Source organism: Oncorhynchus tshawytscha, linkage group LG08 (genome assembly GCF_018296145.1).
Source record: "Oncorhynchus tshawytscha isolate Ot180627B linkage group LG08, Otsh_v2.0, whole genome shotgun sequence".
Lineage (NCBI taxonomy): Eukaryota > Metazoa > Chordata > Actinopteri > Salmoniformes > Salmonidae > Oncorhynchus > Oncorhynchus tshawytscha.
The window spans coordinates 53,778,545-53,785,550 of NC_056436.1; the positions used below are offsets into that span (position 1 = coordinate 53,778,545).

Here is a 7,006-nt window from a genome sequence, read left to right on the forward strand (position 1 = left end):
ATCTGACATGACTGTGAATGCCAAAGAGGTTATTGTCAGACGACAGACATGGGAGCGAGAGGGAGGATAGAGAGAGAGAGAGAGAGAGAGAGAGAGAGAGAGAGAGAGAGAGAGAGAGAGAGGAAGGGAGCGAAAACAAGGGGGTGGGAGTTGCAGGGAGGGGAGTGTGTGTGAGAGAGAGAGAGAGAGAGAGAGAGAGAGAGAGAGAGAGAGAGGAAGGGAGCGAAAACAAGGGGGTGGGAGTTGCAGGGAGGGGAGTGTGTGTGAGAGAGAGAGAGAGAGAGAGAGAGAGAGCAGCGTTCATTCTTCCACTTCTCAGCAGACAGCGTTCTACAGGGGAGAGCAACAAAACAAGGCAAATTGGAAGGGGAAAAAAAGAGAATATTATACAAGAACAGTTCGCTATCCACTTCTACCTCCTATTGGGTGGTGAGAGGTGTCTGAAAGTTTGCACTCTGGGGGACCCCTCCCCCCAATGCTGGGCTGAACAGAGGACAGCTCCCATCTTCGAGGTGTGGAGAGCACAGACTACCTCTAGTCATTTTCAGGGAAGCCAGTGCGCACGAGGAGTGTTCTCCCTCTGTGGATCTCGCAATTAATCGCTGCCTGCCTGTCTGTAACAAAAGAGGAGAAGATCCAATCAGCGTTTGGGTTTAATAAGGTGGAATACCAAGGGACGCAACAGAAAAGATACAGCACAACCAGGGAAATAAAGGAAGTAGGAGCACACAGCAGTGAAAGATATAATTTAGAGAAAAAAAACGGGGAAAAAAACGCTTAACGTTATTTTGAATTCAAAGGCTCCTGTTCCAGGTGAACTTGAGAAGCATCCTTTTCTTTTTTGGAGCTGACAGCTCTCAGCTTCAGTCAGCTAATCTTGTGGACTATTGGATCCTGGATGGCATTTCAAGGTAAGGACCTATCTTCAACTCTCCCGGTGTATCAGCCAGCCAGCTACTGTACTCCTCCTGTGTTAGGTAACTGCAATACTCAGCAGCAGAAGAAAAAAAGGGAGAAGAATCAGACGGAGAGGTAGGTGCGTTTGAGTCATCACCAGGCTGTTAAATGAAAAGTTTCTGTGATTTCTCTTCCTCTTACCTTATCCCTATGCATGATTGATATGATGCCAGTGTGGAAAGCAATTTATCTTTGGGGACTCGGTCTCTGCATCGTGGCTTCCAGCAGGAAGCCTGGGTGGAAGGTCATAATTACCACTGGTGTTTGCCTTCGTCTTTGTAAGGGCCATGTCTATGGGCCATGGGAATACTTTTGTATTTTAACCACAACCACCCACCACCGAGTCACAGCTGCACAGCCACAGCCACTCTGCATATGAAGAGCTGTTTTCCCGTTTAATCGTAGCAGACAGCAAACAGATTGTTTTCGTTGTTTCGAATGCTGCCCGAATGTCTTAAATGCCCCGCATCATACTTCTGCCATCAGTTCCTTGCGAGTTTTTCAAGGAGAATCTTGTAATGCAATGCATCGTTTCTGTCCTACAGTCATGCCCATCTTTGTTCCTGCTAAGCTGAAAGTGTGATGAAACGCGTAGATAAGCATGTGTTTTCTCTCCTCAAGGTCCTTGTTGAATGTAAATTAGAAGAAACTGATTCATAGGATGATTGAGGGATATAAAAGAGGGGGCTATAAATATAATGCAGCATTGTTAGAGGGAATCTACAGCACCTCCCTATCGATATATCTTTTGTAGGAACAGGCTGAAATATGTATGATTGCATGCACATCCTGTCTGCCCTGAAATATTGAAAATAATTGAATAATAAATAGCCTGTACCTGTCAAAGCCTGCCCCTGCTGGGGAGGATTATTATGACGCTACCTCGTGTAGCATGCAAACCAGTGACCACTAAATGCTTTTGCCTCTAGAGACACCAACAGGGGGCTAGAGGGGGTGTACGAGGCAGAAGAGGGTGGATGGAAGTTGAAGACAGTTCCTGAGGTACAGTTGCTAAATGTCCACCAATAGGACTGGCTATTTCTTATCTGTAATATAATGCTGGTCAATCAATATTGTAAATAACAACGTGTTCTTAACTGACTTGCCTAGTTAAATAAAGGTTCAATCAAAAATAAAAAAACAATATTTCGAATATAAGATTTTGCCCATCAATGTGACAAAGCTCTGGTATTGAAATTAACGTGTGTTTTCACATGTTACCTCGTGAAAGAGACTGTTGGCTATTCATCTTTTTGTTTGCACAGTCCAGGTATAGGTGTAATCTAATGAGCAGTATGGCAGACGTGTGTTTTTATGTGTGTGTGTGTGTGTGTGTGTGTGTGGGTGTTGAGTGTGTGGGTGTATGTGTGTCCAGAGCTGTGCGCTTCATCCGCTTTGATGTTTTATTGAGTGTTAACCATGTCAGCACTGACGCACAGACTACGATCCGGGGTTACACGGGTAAAGGAAGATCTGAATTGGATCTCATTAAACCTTGTACTGCTTTTCACTGTCAATAAGCAATGGCGATTTTGCTTTCACGGCTTTTTGAATCTGCTAAATGATTTAGTCCAGGGATGTATGTGTGTGTGTGTGTGTGTGTGTGTGTGTGTGTGTGTGTGTGTGTGTGTGTGTGTGTGTGTGTGTGTGTGTGTGTGTGTGTGTGTGTGTGTGTGTGTGTGTATGCTTGTGTGTGTTTATGTTCGTGTGCGTATGCTTGTTTGCGTGTGTGTCTCCAACTCCTGTAAAGGGAAAAGGTGCGGTCTGTTTTTTTTCTGTCTGATGCTGGCAAAGGAGTCAAAGACTTGGTCTTCCATTTCAGTAGAATAATGCATCCACTGAATCATACAGTATTGATGGAGCATAGAGGGAGTTATCATTTTTTTCCAGTTAATAATCAGAATCGTAGACGACACATTAACAAGTGGTAGAAATGAGAGAAGAAAACAACTTTGATGTAAAAAAAATCCTGTGCTTTTGATTTATTACATACAGGTACAGTTTGAATCAGTATAAAATGTTCATCACTAAGCAGCTGAAATATGACATAAGTGCTTCCAACTATAATAAATCATTTTCTATAGTTTCTGCGTTTTGGAATCACATAGATGAAATATTTTGAATTATGCCTTATATTTTAAGCAGGAATTTGTTAAGACTTGTTTATAGCCAATATTACTTATTACAATTTAACCAGAATCTGTTTGCTGAAAGAATAGGGGGATTGTTTTGTTGTTTCTCTGTAATACTAGCCACTTTTAGCTAGCCAGCTAGATAGGTTCCCAATCTCCCAATCAATCAAGGGAGCGTAGCTGGTCTAACTACCTTAGCTGGCATGCCTGCTGACAAGATTGCTAGACTTTAGAAAAGCAAGCAATTACTAAATGTAACGAATGAGATTTACATTCCTATCGATCTTTTACCCCGATTTTTAGCCGAGATGCAGACAAGCATACAGTATTTAGGGTTATGCTACTATGTTATATGCCAGTGTGGCAGTTGTACTAAACTGCAATTAAATTAGAATGTGCAGATGGGTCACGCAAAAACAGTTGCACTTCAGAGTTCTACAGAACTAAATGTGACTAGTGAGAGGGATACATTTACAGGCACGACGGTGAAGGCTAATAACAAGCACTCTGCATTAGTGAGAATAAAGCCAGGGATTACTTCAGGGAAGGAAGACTTCCAGCTAATACAGGACACGTGTAAGATGTGCTTGGTTGGATTGGACAATCGTGGTTAGAGTAGCCACAGAGGAACTGGAACGATTGCACTTAAGTCATATTACCTGGGTTGCTATGTAACTATAAACTACTCATACATCAAGAGGACTTGTCAGACACTTCAATGATGAATAAGAAGGCCCACTTTCGCTGTAGAGATTCAGTCATATTCAATGTTTGCTAGCCATTAGAAGGTAACTCTATGCGTTGATTTAGACTAGGAAATTATACCAGAGCATCCTCTATGCATTCTTCGGAGATTCACAGGCGTCTCAGCATTTATGTGGACATTAAAAGATCTTCTTTCTGTCCCGGGCTATTAACTGTACTGTTCTTAAATGCCCCCATCCTAAAATGTCAATACTTCAGGCCTCCTGCCCAACTGTCTGAAAGCACTCTGTAGAACATTACTGTAATATAACAGAGTTGTTATTATCCAGACTGTAGAAGCAAAAAATTTGCCATTATAGGAGGTTGACTTGTCTGTCAGAAGTAGCGTGGTTGAACTGTGTGAAAGGGAATACGTGGCCCGAGCACAGTGGCATATTTTTAGACAGTCCATTAAGGAATAGGAAAATCAATGCTCTCTGTGCTGTCAACATTGGGTTTCAGGTTTTTCGACACAATGACCTTTGTCGGGTACAGAGAGGAGCCTGAATGGCATTGTCATACTGTGGCTTGGTGACAGAAATACGCAGGTCATTATGAAAAGAGACACATGCAGTGTCTTGTTGGCATGTCTATCACCAACATGAATGACCGTCTTCCATCTTTTTTTCTGAAATTAATTTGATTTGGGCTTGAATACGCTTTCTCCTCCACTGTTTCTTGTTAAACGGATCCCTTGGGTGAATATTCAATATCTGACAGGCTGATAGATGCACCACTGATAAATCCATTTCAGGCTAATTATAAATACATTTCAGGCTTTACTTAGCCACATGCTTACACAGATCGGGCCACTAAGCGCATGCTGGCTTTTTACATAGTGTACATGTTTATTCCAGTGTTCAGATGTCCCACATCTGTACTGTATAGACAGCCAGCTTTCTTAAAGACATTTTTAAGAGGACCTTGTGTTGAATGGAGATCAAGTCTAATGGATTTATGAATACTCATTGACTCCTATCAAAGTGGTTAGCCAAACATTGGCTTGTGAAATGGAGCACCACTGGTTCTCTAAAATGTGGTTCGCTTGTAGCAGCAGTGCTACCAAAGGTAGTGATGGTTTCACAGTTCACCCACCAAAAATCATAAACAAAAGGAAACTTGTTTTCTATTAAGTGCATGAAACCAGGACAGTGTCCTTGCCACATGAGCACACCGTGGCCAGCAAGGGCATGGCGTGGCAGAATCCTCTGGCCCCTGCTCCAGTGGTGGATGGCAGAGAGTGACCATTGGTGGCAGTGCAAATCCCTCTGGGAAGAGCACACGAGGAGAGGCTGGGGCTTGAGGACAGATCATGGACAACTCCTGTTGACAGTGACCCTGTCAACAGTGTCACTTTGGACCACGACCTCTCTGAGTGAACTGCCGGGGACTAGTGTTGCGGGTCACCTCTAGCACAGTCCCCTGCATCCCTCCCGAGTTTGTCAACAGGAAGCATTAGTACGGGTCAGATGGGTAACGTGTCGGGAGCGGGAATGAGAGAATGTCATTTTTTGTTGTTGTAATTTTATCAGTAACTTACTGTATTAATCAACAGTATGACACTGTATAAACTGAATGCAGTAGTTTATCATAGAATACACAGTAAAATACCATACATTTATTTTGCAGCACACTAACACCTTTCTGTAATTTAAACAGTAAAACACTATAAATGCAGTGGTATCCTACAGTGTGTGGAGTCAACTGCAGGAAACAGAATTTCAATGCTGTGCGTCTTTTTAATCGCGCTTAACACACCACAGGGTGCTCACAAAAGTAACATACAAAAACACAACAGAGCCGAAGGTTACAATGAAATAATCCCGCACAACAACCAGGCGGGCCGGCTGTCTAATAAAGACAAACTAATTAACCCTACACAGGTGCTACCACTAAACATACAAGGAGGGGGAGGAAAAAACAATCAGTGGCAGCTAATAGGCCGGTGACGACGACCGCCGAGCGCCACCCGCCCGGGAAAAGGAAACACCCTCGGTCGGACTCGTGACAGTACCCCCCTGACGCGCGGCTCCCGCAGCGCGCCGACACCGGCCTCGAGGTCGCCCCGGAGGACGAGGCGCAGGGCGATCCGGATGGAGGCGATGGAAATCCTTCAACATGGAGGGATCCAAGATGTCTCTCACCGGTACCCAGCACCTCTCCTCCGGACCGTACCCCTCCCAGTCCACGAGGTACTGCAGGCCCCTCACCCGGCGCCTTGAGTCCAGAATGGCCCGGATCCTGTACGCCGGGGTCCCCTCGATGTCCAGAGGGGGAGGGACCTCCGGTACCTCACTGTCCTGCAGGGGACCAGCCACCACCGGCCTGAGGAGAGACACATGAAACGAGGGGTTAATACGATAATAGGAAGGGAGTTGTAATCGATAACACACCTCGTTTATTCTCCTCAGGACTTTAAAGGGCCCTACACACTGCGGACCCAGCTTCCGGCAGGGCAAGCGGAGAGGTAGGTTTCGGGTCGAGAGCCAGACCCTGTCCCCCGGTACAAACACGGGGCCTCACTGCGGTGGCGGTCAGCACTCCTCTTCTGCCGTCCACTCGCTTGTCGTAGAGAGTCCTGGACGGCCCTCCAGGTCTCCTTGGAGCGCTGTACCCATTCCTCCACCGCAGGAGCCTCGGTCTGGCTCGGATGCCATGGTGCCAGGACCGGCTGGTACCCCAACACACACTGAAAAGGGGACACGTTAGTAGAGGAGTGGCGTAGTGAGTTCTGAGCCATTTCAGCCCAGGGAATGTATCGTGCCCACTCCCCTGGCCGATCCTGGCAATACGACCGCAGAAACCTGCCCACCTCCTGGTTCACTCTCTCCACCTGCCCATTACTCTCGGGGTGATAACCGGAGGTCAGGCTGACGGAGACCCCCAAACGTTCCATGAACGCTCTCCATACCCGAGACGTGAATTGGGGGCCCCGATCAGAAACGATGTCCTCCGGCACCCCGTAGTGCCGAAAGACATGGGTGAATAACGCCTCCGCAGTCTGTAGGGCTGTAGGGATACCGGGCAACGGGAGGAGACGGCAGGACTTAGAGAACCGATCCACAATCACTAGAACCGTGGTGTTCCCCTGAGACGGCGGAAGATCGGTCAGGAAATCTATGGACAGATGTGACCATGGCCGCTGTGGAACGGGGAGGGGTTGTAGCTTCCCT

The 7,006-nt window shown here is 46.1% G+C and overlaps 1 protein-coding gene across 1 annotated transcript in view; it reads left to right on the forward strand.

Annotated features, from left to right (window-relative positions):
* Window positions 1–281: 281 nt before the first annotated feature.
* The window catches only part of LOC112256324 (leucine-rich repeat and immunoglobulin-like domain-containing nogo receptor-interacting protein 2), a 383,684-nt gene continuing 376,959 nt past the window's right edge, over window positions 282–7,006 (forward strand). The window contains exon 1 of the mRNA XM_024429491.2: window positions 282–911. The gene's annotated coding sequence lies outside the window, so the exon portion shown is untranslated. The remainder of the gene's footprint in view (window positions 912–7,006) is intronic.